Source organism: Pectinophora gossypiella, chromosome 1 (genome assembly GCF_024362695.1).
Source record: "Pectinophora gossypiella chromosome 1, ilPecGoss1.1, whole genome shotgun sequence".
Taxonomy (NCBI): Eukaryota; Metazoa; Arthropoda; class Insecta; order Lepidoptera; family Gelechiidae; genus Pectinophora; species Pectinophora gossypiella.
In genome coordinates this window covers 11,428,492-11,446,035 of record NC_065404.1, presented here as the reverse complement: position 1 = coordinate 11,446,035, position 17,544 = coordinate 11,428,492, and the positions used below count along the sequence as shown (strand labels likewise).

The following is a 17,544-nucleotide window of genomic DNA, read 5'->3' as shown; positions in this document are numbered from 1 at the left end:
CGTTTTGCTTAATAAGTAATTATTGTCTTTTTAAGGATTGGTTGAATGGTCCGAATTTAGTAGTTTCAAGGGCACTGGGGGATTGTTATGATGGAGTAAATAAAATTACTGGTTAGTTGAGCCACCTTGGCGCCCGGGCATCCTTCGGCCGGGCCTGGCCTACAATCACCTGCGGCGGCTGACGTCGGCGGAGGCGCGAGCGCGACCCGCCATCCGCTCAATCCGCACGCTCAAACACGCAATCAGTCTCGCCGGCAGTGGACTCGCGCAAAGTCGCCTGTGTCAAAACAGAAAAAGGAAAGCAAAAAAGAAAACATTAAAAACTTTTTACTTTTTTTCAAATTTCGAATTCGTGATTTGGATTTGGAAAAGGAACTCCTGCCCTTGGGAATTTTGCTGCGTTTTTTTGGTAAGTTTGAAATAAAACTTTTTTTAGTTGTTAATTATGAATGAAAGTCCGTTTTATTTTGCATGTAATTAGGGTAATAAGTAAGTAGTAGATGATAATACTTAAAATAAAATCGAGTACTTACCTATTTTAATGAAATAGATGACAGTAACGTGACAAGTATTTGAAAATCAAGAAATTAATTAATTAAATATGTAATACTTATACAGTTACTAAACAAATCATATTTCTAGTTATTTCATAATGAAAACTGCTCTCTTCCTTTCTTGTTGGCTGAAAATTACAGACTATTTTACATATAAATTACACGATTCACTTGTCATATTTTGCTGCATACAGTTGTTACTAAAACAAACATACCATTACGTTATGACAACATCTGAGTAACAATTGTATGTAGTAATATTGTAATAATAATAACATGGGCTGCAAGAATGGCTCTCTTGCAAACTCAGATAAATTCATGTCTGAGATATTTCAGTACCTACTGCACAATACTTACAGGGAATTATGAAAAAGGGAAATAAAGTTTTCAGTTACAAATCTGCGTGTAAAAAATCCTTCTTTCATGTGAAAATGTGTTTAAAATTAAAGTAAGGAAATGATCTTCGATAAAATCTGTCTTTGATGATTACCATGATTAATGAATTATAACTTAAGTACCATGTTATTAGGCAAAGAGTTTGAAAATATGTACCTACTGAAATAAAGTTTTAATACTATAATCTTAAAAGTTATTCATAAGTTTCATTTTATGACTTTCTTTAAGTAGCGAAATACTAAAATAGGATTCAAATAACGACAACTTTCATTGTACTTAATTCTTATTTTCTCCCTATATACCTGTAAGTATAGGTAGGTAGGCATGTGGTTGGATATGATAATATGTATGCATTTATCATAAATGCATATAACTTTTTACAATGAAAACATGATAAACATATTTCAAATTCAATGCCAATAGTTTGATTATACAAATTAAGCTGTTTAAATAATTTTACACGGAAAAAACATAGAGTAACGTTTGACCGAATGAGGTTATTGGATGAAATCTCCCATAGTTTAATAATTCACATAATTTTCAGGACATTTTTATGCTACATATTTAAATTAAACAATAAGAAAATCGCTAATATTATCTTAATCTTAATTTTAAATGACGTGCGTGATTAATGATTGTGTATCTTAAACTGTTTTAAGCACTTGATAATTAATTTACACGCTTATGCAAAAAAAAATATCTTACACAATAATCTTATTAAAAACAAATTAAAGGCGAATAAGACTGCAAGTTACGCAATATTTTTTTTTCTTAGTTTTTGGCTTCGCGCGGCTTTCGCATTTGCCACGAACATAGGGAAACGGATTAGTAGGAAAAACAAGGAACGGAATTTGGAAAAGGATCAGAAAGGTGATGGATAAAATAAATATGCCGGGAATTCTATATAAATAATTAGAATAAAATAATGGGGATATTTATAGTTTAAGGTACTTACATATAGATAAACATTTGTATATATCTGGATTCATACTGTGCAACAGAACAGGGATGGAAGTAGGAAGTTACGTAATATTACTTATTACAGAACAGTCAAACAGATTAAAAATTTAATCATTATACATTTTTCGTACAAGGACTATATACCTGAGAGATAGTAAACGTTCAAAAACCAATAACCTACAGAAAGCTCTGTGAGTTATGGGACGTGGTTTATTTCATCATGCACGTCTAACTACCCTAATTGGAAATATAGTCATGAAGCGTGTGTTATGTTTAAATATATATTTTTTGTTTCAAGTAGCTTATTTTTGTGTTATCATCTTTCATATTTATGTCTTATCGTAATCATTAGCATTCGGTAATCCGCCACTACATGTTTACTTCATGTGTGGTTCTACATTAAGCTAGGAATTTAAATAGTGGGTTTATTAAAACGTAGAAAAAAGTATGATGAAGATAGTTTTATAACAATAATATTTATCTAAATAAAGGAGGATGTTGGTTATCTAATAATTATTTCACATTGTAAAGAGAAAATCTATAAGCATCAAGATTTACGCAAAATTCAAAACTGCCGGTAGATTTTCATTTGGTCAAATAATATTATATCATTATTAAGTAATTTAAAAGTCACGCTCTTGTCGGTGAAATCATCATCAGCCCATTAACGTCCCCACTGCTGGGGCACGGGCCTTCCCTATCGATGGATAGGGAGATCGGGCCCTAAACCACCACGCGGGCCCAGTACGGATTGATGGTTATTAACGACTGCTAATGCAGCCGGGACCAACGGCTTAACGTGCCTTCCGAAGCACGGAGGAGCTCGAGATAAAAACTTTTTTTTGTGGTCACCCATCCTATGACCGGCCTCTGCGAAAGTTGCTTAACTTCAACAATCGCAGACCCAGCGCGTTTACCGCTGCGCCACCGAGCTCCTCGGTCGGTGAAATACCTACCTATTATTCATTTTTGTCTATCGAAGGCCAATTTTTTGACTTCTTTATAAGGCTTTCTGTAGTTCGCCTTCTCTTTAAATTGTAAGCTATTCTTAGTCTTCTCCTTCTTCTCTTTCGACCGTTTTACTATATATTTTTATGTTAAAACAAACTTGAAAACATGACAATCGATCTTATCTAATTACTCATCATCATCATCATCAGCCCATCGACGTCCCCACTGCTGGGGCACGGGCCCTCCCTATGGATGGATAGGAAGATCGGGCCTTAAACCATCACGCGGGCCCAGTGCGGATTGATGGTTATTAACGACTGCTAATGCAGCCGGGACCAACGGCTTAACGTGCCTTCCGAAGCACGGAGGAGCTCAAGATGAAAACTTTTTTTTTGTGGTCACCCATCCTATGACCGGCCTTTGTGAAAGTTGCTTAACTTCAACAATCGCAAATCGAGCGCGTTTACCGCTACGCCACCGAGCTCCTCCTCCCTTAATTACTCATTAAAGTAAAAATAAAGTACCTACTTTCGGGTTTTATAATTTTAAGATATTACATAACTTAATAAGTAGAGAAAGTACGTGAAACCGTAAAACTGTGAATTTTTAAAATAAAATTTAGAGACAAGTTAAATCACCCAATTTATTTTTAATTGCAACTGCTACTTATTAAAAAAATAAAAATAAGTGTGTACTATAAAGTACCTCTACACTTTCGATGTCTGTGCAATCAGCAATTTAAATTGTAAAACGTTCGCCGGCCAACTCGTAAACCCAGCGAGTGTTATAAGAAGGCATCACAATAGTAAACTATTACGAGACGTAATGATTACTCTTCGAAGGCCGATGACAGACACAATGACAAATTGAACGGTACCGCATTACAGCGGATGATACCATCATTAACTTCACCATAAGTGATCGTATGCAATGCCACGGCAAAGGTATATCAAGGAATGTCATTTGTGATCCGCGATTGCCCAATGATTTTTTCATTCTACGGGCAGGTAACGTCGTGAGCACGAATTTTCTATTATAACTAGGTATCGTATCATCTCATATGAACATCTCATACGCTTCCCCCCCACTCCTTAGCGGCTGACGGCCATTTTAGACTTAAGTCATTACTCCTTTTCTATGCTCAAGTATAACCCAGAGGGGGTTGAGGTCGGCGGCCGATACTATTTGGTGCGGCGCGGGGAGTTACCGTTCTATTCGTAGTATTATTATTTTTTGTTTATTATTTTTTGTTCTGTTTGTATACGTGGAAATGAGAGATAAAACGTGGTGAGGGAAATATCTTGTCTGAGGCGCTTTCAAAGATTTAACGCCATGTGAAGTTTTTGTACCAATTTGCGGTGAAGCAGCGTGTTGTAGTTTAGTATGCTCTAAACTGTAATTTGGTGCCTATTATTATACCGTCAAGATGCAAGTTTGAATTATTTTCTCTTAGGAACGTGTCCCAATACCTACTTACAAGAGTGTTTAACTACCTACCTAAATGCGTTTGTGGCATATCAGTTTAAATTACTATTCAATGACCTATCAGTAATTAAACATTCTTTTGGTAGAGGTTTATAGAGCGGAAAGGAAGTACATTGTTTTCAGAAAACTACTAAATTAAGCGTAAACGTACTCTAATAGGTAATTAAATTGAATGCACGAGAGATACGAGATAATAAACTTTCTTTTGTAAGTTTATCTCGAAAATACGTAGATTAACAAAGCTAAAATTTCTCAAAAGTGATAAAATGATAATTTTATTAAATAACTTGTAAATGTATATACCTATACAAGACAAGTTACAAGTTACACATCAAGTTTACACGTTTTCATTCCTTCCTTCATTGATTTAAAAGATGTGTTGCTGTTGCGGTTCCGTGTCATTTCTTCTCTTCTCAGCCATAACACCTTGTGAAATGACGTAAATTCCAAAATGTTACATTGACCTTCAACAAGTTTATCCATGATAATTACGTTGAATAAATTAAATATTCTGATTTCTGATTCAAAATGATTGATATGATTTGAAAACAAGAAACAAACACGTTGTGGAATTTGCGGAACCAGAAATGTTAATAGAAAAAATATATTATACATGGTAAATTTTTGCTTTATCTTTTTTTATGCTATTGCTACTACTTTCTCAATAAGGAACTCTCCATGCTACGTTCACCAAACACAATATAGATGGCGTTGTACAGCTTTAAAATGATAATTATCTATCTTCTCATTACTCGGATACATAATTATTCAAACCGACAGAGGGATTGTGTCCTCTAACATGATGGACTAATGTTATGGGCGATAGGCTGATCCTTTATCACCATAAGGTTCATCATATCCATCTTTGGACTTCGTATCAACAGTGGCTGCAAGTTGTCTTTGATTACTTGTGGCTCTGCCCACCCCATTAGGGATTACGGGCGTGAGTTTATGTATGTGTATGTATAATTATTCAAAAATATACGTACAATGTAATGGCAGATTCATTATATATACAAATCATTGTTGCTTGCTAAATCATTGATACTTAAATCACTATATCACATATGTTTCTACCTATATTGCTTCTCTTTATTTTGATCAGAATAATAATGGGTGGAAGATGTCATTGTGCCTTAATTCCAAAATATTACAATATATTTAGAAGATTACAAATCGAACGCGAGCGCGAGCGAGGCGCAGAGAGAAGTGGATTTCTTTTTTTTTTTTATTAGTGTTGCCAACGAGCGGGTCGGCGAGCGACGAATGAACGGCGATCGGCGGCCACCCCGCGACCCCTCTAGTGAGGTGCGTAGACAGCCTAGGTGTAATAAAAAGGGTCATCATTTATACCCAAAAACAAATACCCAGGCTGTAATACCCAGGCTGTAATACCCAGGCTGTGTGTGTGTGGGTGTTTGTGTAGGCTGTAAGCTACCCAAATAAAATAAAATAAATAAATATATAAACGATGCTTAAAGCCATGAAATTAGAAGGTTTTTATTGTATTGTATATTTATATTATATTTTATTTTGTATTTATATTGTATATTTTTGAGGAACATAGCCATAGAAAAGTCCCTCATTGCAATATATTACAATGCTTTATTTACTTAAACTCGAGACTTGCGTAAGTTTTCCTTCACGTTCCGTTTGTGAGCTATGACGACGTCAAATGAAAGGCTAGCATAACACATACATATACAGATATCATAATGCCATCATGAAGAATAATTACCTCACCGCATAGTTATACCGTCACGGTATGAGACCAGAGATTATGAACTCACAACAACAACTCAGTATTTTTCTACCGGATATGATAGAAAGATGTTTTTTTTTGACGTGAATTATTGTAGATTTGCCGCAGATGGCATTAACTACTTGGCCGGACAAATGGGGAGCGCTGAAGGCTCTCACTCGGTACAACGTTTAAGACAACAGGCCTGAGGGTGCTGCGCAAACCTCGGCTCAGGGCGTCGTCTGAGAGGAAAATATTTGAAAGAATTAATCGACCCTAGTGGGTCGATAGCGATAAGCGCTGATTGAGGGAAATCGTCGACCACGCCGGCGGAGTCGGTATTGGGGGGTCCTGATTGGTGTCGCGAGTTGATTGGCCGCCTCTATGGCTAGAGTAATCGGGTCGTCGGGATCGTATATTACATCCTTCAGATAGAAAGATGATAAGACTCTACAAATTTATTAAAAACATCGTAGAAAGAAAGCTTCTTATAGCTTAACTTATATATTTGTTTAAAGTTATGGTTATAAAAATAAATAATTATGTAACAATATCAATGAACTCGTTGATTACTTTTGTATGAATACTATTAATAAATACTATTTACCAGTTGAGAGTCCTCAGCGCTTGTCATTTTTGCGGACAAGTCCAAAGCCAATTTATTCGTAATAAATCACGCAAAAAAAAAAAAGAAAATTCTACAATATGATTAGCATACTAGAAAACATTGACGAATTTAGTTCCTATTTCCTAAACAAAGCTGTTCTTCGGCTTCATTAATTATTATTAATTATAATATCATGTTTAATTTTAAAAACTGTACTTACCTAATAATTTGCGTAAAAACAGAATAAACGGTCAAAAAAGAACAAAGGTTTTAAGCGGTTTAATTGTAATTGATGGTTATCCTTGCCCTCATAACAGATTAATTCATAACTTGGCTTGAAGACGATCGTACTTAGGCCAACCTACATTCGTGTGCGGACATTGCGTGATGCGTTTGCGCAAGATATTTGACATAGTGTTAGCACTATTAGCTCCATTGGGCCCTGGAAGGTGTCATTTGGATATTTCATGGGAGCTAATTGCAAATAAAAGATTTTTTATCTCTTTCAAATACGTGGGCATGTCATTAAAACCGACAAGGAGCTTGTGTTTTTTCTAACGTGTGAGATCTACACGCCTGTCACCATACGGTTTACTATATCAATCTTCTGACTTCGTATATTCGCATCAAGAAGTAGCTACTTGGGGCGTGTCACCCACATAACTTCAGCGCAGACGGGCCAGTTTTCATGTGATCGAGTTACCACCTAACCCTGTATAAAATCGGACCTGTCAAAAATGGACTTTGTGAAAAACGGAGACGTTAAGAACGCTAAGGAGAAGATAATAACTTTAGTAATCGTATCAACAGAAGAGGCAAGATGATTGGACACTAAATAAGACACGATGAATTTATTAAAAACATTATAGAAGGGAAGCTACAAGGAAAGAGAGGAAGGGGAAGACCAAGAAGAGAACAGATTAAAGAAGAGGCGAACGTCGTCTCTTATAAGGAGGTGAAGGAATTGATCTTTGATAGACAAGAACGGAAAATGCTACACCGACAAGAGCGTGGCTCTTAAACTAGTGATGACGAATCGTATCAAAAGTGTCTGCAAGTTTTCATCCGATTACTAATGGCTCTTTTCACTCCATTCTTGAGAAAAAGTATATTTTTTTGTTAAAAAGTTAAAATATAAAACCACCGAATTGACCTGAATCAGGTGTGTATAGGTAGAGGTTACGTCCAACTAATTTGCAACGTGCTTACTTACGAGTATAATTATTCATTCGAAGGTCAAGATCCGATTGAGATTCAAATTGTTATGCATAATGGATGTTGTAATCGGTCAATAAAAACGGTTTTCGGTCGTTTGTAGGTGGATTTGAACTGTAGAATCGGTCACTGTGTTATATAATAATAACCCTTGATAGCTACTTGGGTGCTTCTTCTTTTATCGTGTGGGTTGTGAGGTGGATTACCAACCTCATCAACCCTAGTGTCAGGGTTACTATTGAGCCGCCAAAGGTCCCTGACATGACTCATGTAACGACTACGTACTTACATCAGTAAATAGTAACCGGGACCAACGGATCAACAGCAGTAAATACATACACAAAGACACAAAATAAAATACACATAGGAAAAGTTCCGATATGCCTGCCAATTATAGACGCGAACAACACTGACTAAAATAATAATAAAAAGTAGAAACTAAAGTTAACAAATTAAAAAGTACAATAATTGAAAATAAAATTAAAAAAAATATATACATCGTGTTTTAAATAACAAAGCTTTGTTTTTTTCTTTATAAGTATGTACTGAAAAAGAACTAAAATAAAAAAAACAATTTTGAATTTCTATGATGGAATTGGTTACTACATGATAACCTTATAAGATTACTACGAGCTACTTCCTAGTGTTGTGTTGATATGGCCAGGAGCCAACACAATGGGCAAAACTATTTTTCTTTTGTCTTTTAATTACCCATTCATCGGCTACATCGATTATGCGGATTTATGCGTAATAAACCGCAGTATTTCTTTGATGAGTCCGTACAATAAGTAGTTACCTACGACGTTTATTCTTCACAGACATTTCTTTAGTCTTTAGTTTTTTTACCGTTAATTTTATGTCAAAACACAGCCCTTGCCAATATTCACACAATTTCACGCAAATGATGTTAAAAAATATACATTTTCTCATTTCTTATGAAAATAGTATCTGATTTCTTTTTCTAGGCTGTTCTGTAAGCAATATACAATAATAAGATATTCCCTTTGGAGTGCGACTTGAAAAAATCGCGGATGTCCCGGTAGTCGCGTGTACCAAGGACACCTTATTTTTTTTTTATTTATTTGCGTCGCATAGCGTGCTAGGCCTGCTAGGCGTGACTTTGCATATGCGTGCATGCACAAACAATGTCATAAAACATACTACTTTCAGCCATCGACATGGACAAATCCTTTATTAGCTAACTGCTATTGCAGTAGTCAAACACACTTCGTAGTTGCAGGAAGAAAAGATCCGTTCAAGAGTTTCGTTCGTACAATGTTTGTTTAAATAAGTAAGTAATGTTAGTTACATACACCATCAACCTGTAGTTTAGTCAACATGGCCGGCATGAGTTGCAAATATCAATTGATATTTAACAACATCATGTTAATACAGGGTGTTAGTGACGTCGTAACGAATTCTGTAGGGGATGATTCAGATTATTATTCTGAGTTGATATCAAGTGGAGCATTGTTTGTGTTTTTTTTTAATTATTTTTTAATTCTTTAGTTTTACGATGGAAAATTCCACTTCATATTAACTCTGAAAAATAAGCTGAATCATCCCCCTCAGTATTCGTTACGATATCACTTATACCCCGTACAAGTACGTACCGATACGGTAGCCATACAAGTTCGTATGGGTGTTAGTGATACCGTAACTACTACTGAGGGGGATGATTCAGACCATGATTCTGAGTTGACATCAAGTGAAATTTCCTGTTGGAAAATACATGAAAACTTTAGTGTATTTTTTTTTAATTATTCTCAGTTCCATACTTTAAGACGTAAAATTCCACTTGATATCAACTCAGAATCATGGTCTCAATCATCCCTCAAAGTTTTCGTTACGATGTCACTAACAGCCTGTATAATCATACAAAACATAGCGATTGATTGTTGTAGTACATTCACATGTGACCGAGTCCATGGTATACAGATGTGAGCTCGCAAATCTTGAATGTGTGAGAAGAAAGTAGGCGCTAGAGAGAAAGTTTGAAATAATCGATCTCAGTCAATTCATAACGATTACAATATCAACCGGTACTTTCTAGTTATGGACATTACGATATCTCGTCAGGGGGTTATCGATAAATAACTTTAATGATAAGCTGATAAGACGAAATTGTGAAAAACAAAATAATTTATCAGCAATTATATCCGTTTTCTTTCTTTCTTGTATAACGAAGGACACCACTTTTATCGGTCAGCAGGATTACAATTATTAATTACATAACGAACTATACTTAGGTGCATATTATGCGATTATCAACACAGACCGATGATATTTGGTACATAAATGCATTTCATGCTTGTGGTAGCGTTTGGCTTGCCAAAAAATAACAAGTACGTTTTGTTAGTACTAACTAGTTCTTTTTCAAGTCTCAAACTCCGTTGTTAACTATCTATGCGTGAAACATTATACAGGGTGTTTGGTGCATCGTGTGCCAAATCGAATATGATGATTGGGACGGCTTCCGGGGGGGTTAGCTACCTCCATAAAAAAAAAATTGTTGGGCCAAGACTTTTTGTATTTTTGATGGGTAGCTAAAGACTCCCAATCGTTATACATTATATTCGATCTGGCACACGATGAACCAAACAACATGTATGTTAGATTCACATATGTACTACTGTCACTATGTATTTAAGTACCTGCGTGTCACAAAAAAAATATACGCAGTTACAGTTACACTTTTGTTTTTAATTTTAGTTTATTGCACCAACAATGGCATTGGAGAATTTCACCCAAGAGCGGTACCTGGTGAAGTCCATGACACATAAATCATCAGATAGCACTGACAAAGACTAATGTACCGTCTGCGATGTCTTTGACATCGACCACTCGGGTTGCATACAAATGTAGGTACCTACGTACCATGCTTCATCGAATGTGACTAATCTGTGGTCTTGCAACCTTTCATTTGTCGTTAATTCGTCTGACTCTTTCCAATGGTGGTATTTTGTATTAGATACTACTGGGGAGTTAAAACGGCCACATAGAAGCAATTGATATTATAAAGAAACATTGCAATTTGACATTTGCGCATATGAAAGTAAGTGCGCAGTGTCAAGAAATGTCAAATACTTCGCAATATTGCTTTGAATTGCTCCAATGTGACGTTTTTAACCCCTCTCTGTTTGTTTTGACAAAAATATAAACACTATTATTTTTTGAAATAAAAAACTAATATATCATAATTATTTTGTATACTTTTTATAGGTATAGTGTCGCGCTTTTTTTAAATAATAGAGTAACCTAATTGCTATCAATTAGTGCTAAGATTACTCCTACCGAATGCGTCCTAACTAGATTCTTAGATATATTTAGATTGACATTCTAAAACTAGGTCTGTCGCACAAAATTACTCGTAAATTGCAACGGAAGTTGTTATTTCCACCTATCGGAACTCTTGGGAATATTTTAATTTTACAACCTATTAAGTGTACTTATGTCCCAATGCTGGCTACTCACCTCTCTCAATTGATCTATAGGTATGTTACTCCACCGCAGTACTCTTTCTTTAGGATCTTTTTGTTTTATTTTATTTAATGGCTGGGTAAAGTTGAATATAGATGTCAATGCAGGTTATATATAGGTTAGCTTACCCTGCTAGAGAGTGCCTGAGGACGTCTTCTGAGAGGATTTTATGTGAAGAATCGTCCCTAGTGGGCCGATAGCGATTACCGCTGAATGAGGGAGGCACAAATGCACAATTTTCGGGTACATGCAGGATATAGATGAGACGAAGGTGTGAACTTTCGCCAAAACAGTGTACTTACCAAGAAATTTTACTTTCACTTCCCTGTTTCTTTAACTTTGTATAATCGCATTGACAGCCCATGACAGCTCTGAAACGTAAAATCATCGTAATTTATAATAAATTATGATATTGCATGTCACTGCATTACATAAATTATTTAATCCGGTTGGTATAAACCGATAAAATGAATTTTGCTTCGTAATTTCGCGTATTTATTAGTGTTTGTTTATGAAAAACATTACAATGTATTTATCGTACATAGGTATCTAGACTACGGATATGTGGTGGACCTCTCACTAACTAAGTAAGCATAGCATATTCAGATAATCTTTTTGTTATCTGATCTATCAAATTACATGAGGAATGATGATTTTATCAGGCACTACAAATACCAAGGTATTACATATTTTTTCCTGTTTGTATGCTATGATTGATTTTCTTATTCAACGCCTTTTCCGTGGAAAATAAGAAAGGTGCCAAAACATTAAATTTTCTAAGTTCAATTTGCGGCACTTGTCTACATCTCACGTGTTTATTTAAGCAACTAAATGTGAGAAGTCCGAGTACTTATAGGTAATATAAGTACGCGAAGCTCGGCTCAGGGCGTCGTGTGAGAGGAAGAATATTTGAATGAATTAATCGAACCTAGTGGATCGATAGCGATAAGCGCTGAATGAGGGAAGTTTCCACCAACAAAACCTAGCTTAGGAAAGGCGGATCAGAGCGATGGTTCACACATCGTTGGTCAATATAGCATCGCATACGTAATGCACGTCAGGTTATGACACTCTGCACACATCGCGATCATCATAATGTAGCCGCCGTCAAACATAATAAGGAACTGTAGATAGATACTGTTGAATTATTACTTCAGAACATATTGCTTTTATGAGGATGTGACGTCATAACTTGTAAAGTATTTTGGAACAAACTGTTGTTCGTAGGCATATATAGACTTACGCCATAATGTCGGAGAAAGCATCTGCCTTCTCACAGAACAACACAAGAGGTCAAAAGACATTTTGACGCTTTATTACAAAAATAAAACTAAAGAAAAACTAAAGGTTTAAAATAATAAACCGCGCCAAGAAGAAGTTGACGGATTTTAATGAAACTATTTGACAAGTCACAATAATTCTGTGTAAAATCTGCGTCAGTAGCGCCGCCAACGCGGGACTTTTTAAACCTCGGTTGATTAAGGGGAGGCCTGTGCCTTTGATAGACTTTTACAATCCATTCTACTTTGTCCAATATCTGAAACAAACTAACGAATTATTTCTCAATGCAAGTAACGTAGTAAAATTATTACCATGTTGCAAAAGCAATAAAAACTAGCGGTTATAATGTACATCACACGGAAGGTGAGTCAACTAGGACACCTTGGACCATGACTCCAAATCCTATCTATGCAAACCTGTCTCTGTTTTTAGTTATAATAACTATTTAAAATTTGTTTTTTAAATACTTACTTACATCCCTTTACGAGACTAGATATGTTTTTTTTTTTGTTTTGGTTTTCCCCGAAGGGTAAGGCAAAGGGAACTATGCCCTTACAGCCATGTCTGACGTATTTTTTCTTGATGATTAATGAAATCATGAAAGGTGATGATGATGAAACCCCACCCTCGGAGTAGACTCCTACTCCGAACCCCAAACGAATTAACTCAAAAGTCCGCATAAACTTTTGAGTTATGAAGCGGCTTCCTGACACGAAGCGAAAATAGGCAGATACACTTTGTTTATTGAATACTCCAATATAATAACACTCGCGAATGTCTTCCGACTAACTTAATGCGATCATTAACCACAAAACACCACTTCGTATTAATTATTTAGATTATTCAATGAAGAAAGCAACTGTCCCGTTCCCGTTTCCCGCCAAAAAGCCGTTATTTGCTAAGTAGTTGGCTGGATAAATTTTCAAACTTGCAACGCTTTGAAAAGTATCCTTTCAAAATCAAGTATTCTTATTAATAGTATTTATCTATTTATGTTTTCTCCGGTCTCGATTATAAGAAGCAAATCAAATCAAAAACTTTTAACTTGTGACATTTAACTATAGGGAATAAAACTTAATTTTGTGTGTCTATTACTTACTTAAGACAGACTTAGGGCCTTATCTCACTAGGACACCATGCATGCGCGAAATTACTCGCGATTCGGTTGGTGGCAACAAATTGGTTGAGCAACCAGGAGATGTACTTTTTATACAACTGCATACCTACATTTTGTTGGCGCCACCATAATATCTCGTGATAAAATATTGTCACTGTCATTTTATCGATTCTGACGATATAATTATGTCGTTTTGTCGATTGGTGCTAATATGCTAACCCAAATAAGTCATGTCGTTCTGTCGAAATACGAACATAATCACGTGGCGCGCATGTTAGGGAAAAATACAAACTTATCGAATTCGACAAAATTTATTGAATTTATCGATAATTTTATCACGCGGAGCATGGTAGCCCTGATGTGCTGATGAGACTTATCTCACTAGGACGACCCTAGCCCTAAGACTTTTTTGGTTAACTTTTGTGACACCCCTATACTCAGTACACTTACTATGGTAAATAGTAGGTACATGTGTTATTTTTCAATAGATAAGTACTTACGACAAAATCTACAATAATTAAGATACATGATTCACACAGTTCAAGGAACTAAACAAGTATTCATTATCTCGTTTACATTTTTACGAATAATTTGGCGTTTTACGTTGACGCTATAAACAGTTAATCAATGAATGTCAACGTTAAATTCTGTAATTTTAGGGATTCATTGTTAGATTAATAAAACCGCAAAGTATATTTTCGATTTATTCGGCCGCACTAACCCTGTGTCCTAACATATTTTTTTATCGTTCTAATTATTCTTTCCAATTTAATTTCGTATTTCGTAAATTAAGTCATTAAATTAAGTTATTCTTTTAAAATAACGATTTTAAAAGAAAGATAAGTACCTATTTAATTTTTGATACTTCTCCCCATGAATTGAACAAAGAAAATATTTCAGTTCAATCGAACGGTGTAAATGATTAAATAGATATTATATTCAAAAATACTTAAGTAAATAAGTATATAAATTTATATTTTCGAAAGCTGATTTGAACGCATAATGCAAATGGCATACTAATCGTATTTTTACGGAACCCTCAACTTTATGTTAGATGGCTTTATGTTGTATGACTTTGGTCAGGTTTTTAATCAACAGTGGTCGTCTGTTAATATGCAGATTATGGACAAATATTGAAACTCGTTAATGTATTTAACTGTGTAACTACTTAAGTAACTAAAGCCTGACAGTAGCAATGTAAAGTTTGTTAATTACTTAAAGTCTATATTTGTGTTTTAAAGCATATTACTCATGTAATGTAAGAGAGCTGTGGTAACCCAGTGGGAAGAACACTTGATTGTCGTTTTGAGGTCACAGTTTCGAATTCCAGCACGGGTGTAAGCCAATCTTCTTCTTTTTCTTCTCCTTCTATCGTGTGGGTTGTAAGGTGAATTACCAACCCCATTAACCCTGGTGTCATGGTTATTTATTACTTAGCCGCCATAGGCCTCTGACATGACTCATGTAACGACTACTTATTTACAGTAGTAAGTAGTAACCGGGACCAACGGCTTAACATGCCTTCCGAAGCACGGATCTTTTTACTCTTTGGACAATCAGGTGATCAGCCTGTAATGTCCTAATCCAACTAGGGATCACAAAGTGGTTTTTGTGATATGTCCTCACCGGAATTCGAACTCGGGACCTCCGGATCGTGAGCCCAACGCTCAACCACTGGACCACTGAGGCCGTTCTAAACCAATAATATTCGAATTCATGTTTGGATCATAATTTAAATCATAACGTGCTCAACGGTGAATAAATAATATGCGTATCATTCATAGGTATGTGATCTAATTTGTAGATGTTAGGCTAGGTTTCTTTGCGGGTTAGGACAGGCAGGCAGTCGCTTCTGTGAAGACCGGACCAGACAAATCTTTAGGGTAGCTTACATAGTCAACGACAGCACGCACAATTGGGTAGTTTTCTAGGTAAAGAAATTCTGATAACAAAATGGAGACAGAACTAAAGGTGACAATAATGGTTTTCTTTTCTCTATTTAACTTATTTATGGCTTTTAATAAAAATAATAATAATAATAAGTACGACATTTTATCACGTTCTATGACGTCACAGGTTGCTTTTCATACAAATCCCAGAGTAACTTCGTGTTTTGACGTTTAGTACAAGGTAACTGATTTGACTAGTTGGAAACTGCCCTATTATTGTGACTTTGTATGCTTGTTTCGTGACGATTAATTTACTGGAGGTTATTAGTCAGTGAGGAGCTCGGTGGCGCAGCGGTAAACGCGCTCGGTCTGCGATTGTTGAAGTTAAGCAACTTTCGCAAAGGCCGGTCATAGGATGGGTGACCACAAAAAAAATGTTTTCATCTCGAGCTCCTCCGTGCTTCGGAAGGCACGTTAAGCCGTTGGTCCCGGCTGCATTAGCAGTCGTTAATAACCACCAATCCGCATTGGGCCCGCGTGGTGGTTTAAGGCCCGATCTCCCTATCCATCCATAGGGAAGGCCCGTGCCCCAGAAGTGGGGACGTTAATGGGCTGATAGTGATTAGTCAGTAGGGTTATTTTCAAGAACAATAATTTAAGAATTATACTACAATATATTATTATTTATATTCTAGAAAAGGGAGTTTAATGTGTATTTTTTTTCTTTATTTTGAAAAGGGTTTTTTCTAAAAGAAAATGTCTTTATTGATATGTACTGTGGTAACAGACGTTTCTAAAAATTGTACTTACCTATCAAACGCATACCTACATACTCATAGTGTAAGGGAACTAATAATCTAATTATCTACCGCTTGTTTCTTAAGTAAAAGACATTGTAACTGTCGTTATTAAGAAATAAAAATATCTTTAAACTGAAGAATAACAAAAGCGATGCTAAACAATTATACTTTTATTATTTAAAACAATTTTCCTGTGTAAATATTTTCGGATATGGTCAAGATTATTTCACACCTCCGCCGCAGCGTTCGCAGTGATGTAAGTAGCTATACATATGCCTACATCTGTCCAAAATATACATTTAGGCATCACCAGTTTTTTTTGACGTGACTTATTGTAGATTTGCCGCAGATGGCAAGGCATCGCCAGTAAACATTAATAAAATTATAACCAAGCCGATGTCTAGGCAAGTTGCAAACTTTCCTTCCGCCACCTCAAGTCACAATCGAATGATTTTTGTTAACATAACCTCGCAATAAGGCAAACTAGTTTCAGTCCAGGTCAAAGGTTGTGGTCTCAATTTTAATTCGGAATGAAATAAATTGTATGAATACTAATAAAGGCCTCTGCGGTTCAGTAGTTGAGCGTTGGGTTCACTATCCGGAGGTCCCGCGTTCGAATCCCGGTGGGGACATATCACAAAAATCACTTTGTGATCCCTAGTTTGGTTAGGACATTACAGCCTGATCACCTAAGTGTCAGTTCAGAAAGAAAGATGATCCGTGCTTCGGAAGGCACGTTAAGCCGTTGGTCCCGGTTACTACTTACTGATGTAAGTTTGTAGTCGTTACATGAGCCATGTCAGAGGCCTATGGCGGCTAAGTAATAGCCCTGATAACAGGGTTGATGAGGTTGGTAATTTACTTTACAACCCACACGAAGGAAGAAGAATGAATAAGTCAATGTTGAATGTGCGTAATGAATCCCTTAGATCTAAAATGCAGATTATGTGTCCTGAATTTTATCAGATCGGTGCATGTAACGCCATTTTGGCTTTTCCGTTATCTAAGGAGGCCAAGATGCTGTACAATTGGGTCGTGTACTAGGTTCAAGATAAATTATGAAAGTCC

At 35.9% G+C, this 17,544-nt stretch overlaps 1 protein-coding gene across 1 annotated transcript in view; it reads left to right on the top strand.

Moving 5' to 3' along the window:
* The first annotated feature begins 232 nt into the window (after positions 1 to 232).
* Positions 233 to 17,544, top strand: part of LOC126371490 (long-chain fatty acid transport protein 4-like) — a 38,205-nt gene continuing 20,893 nt past the window's right edge. The window contains exon 1 of the mRNA XM_050016842.1: positions 233 to 409. The gene's annotated coding sequence lies outside the window, so the exon portion shown is untranslated. The remainder of the gene's footprint in view (positions 410 to 17,544) is intronic.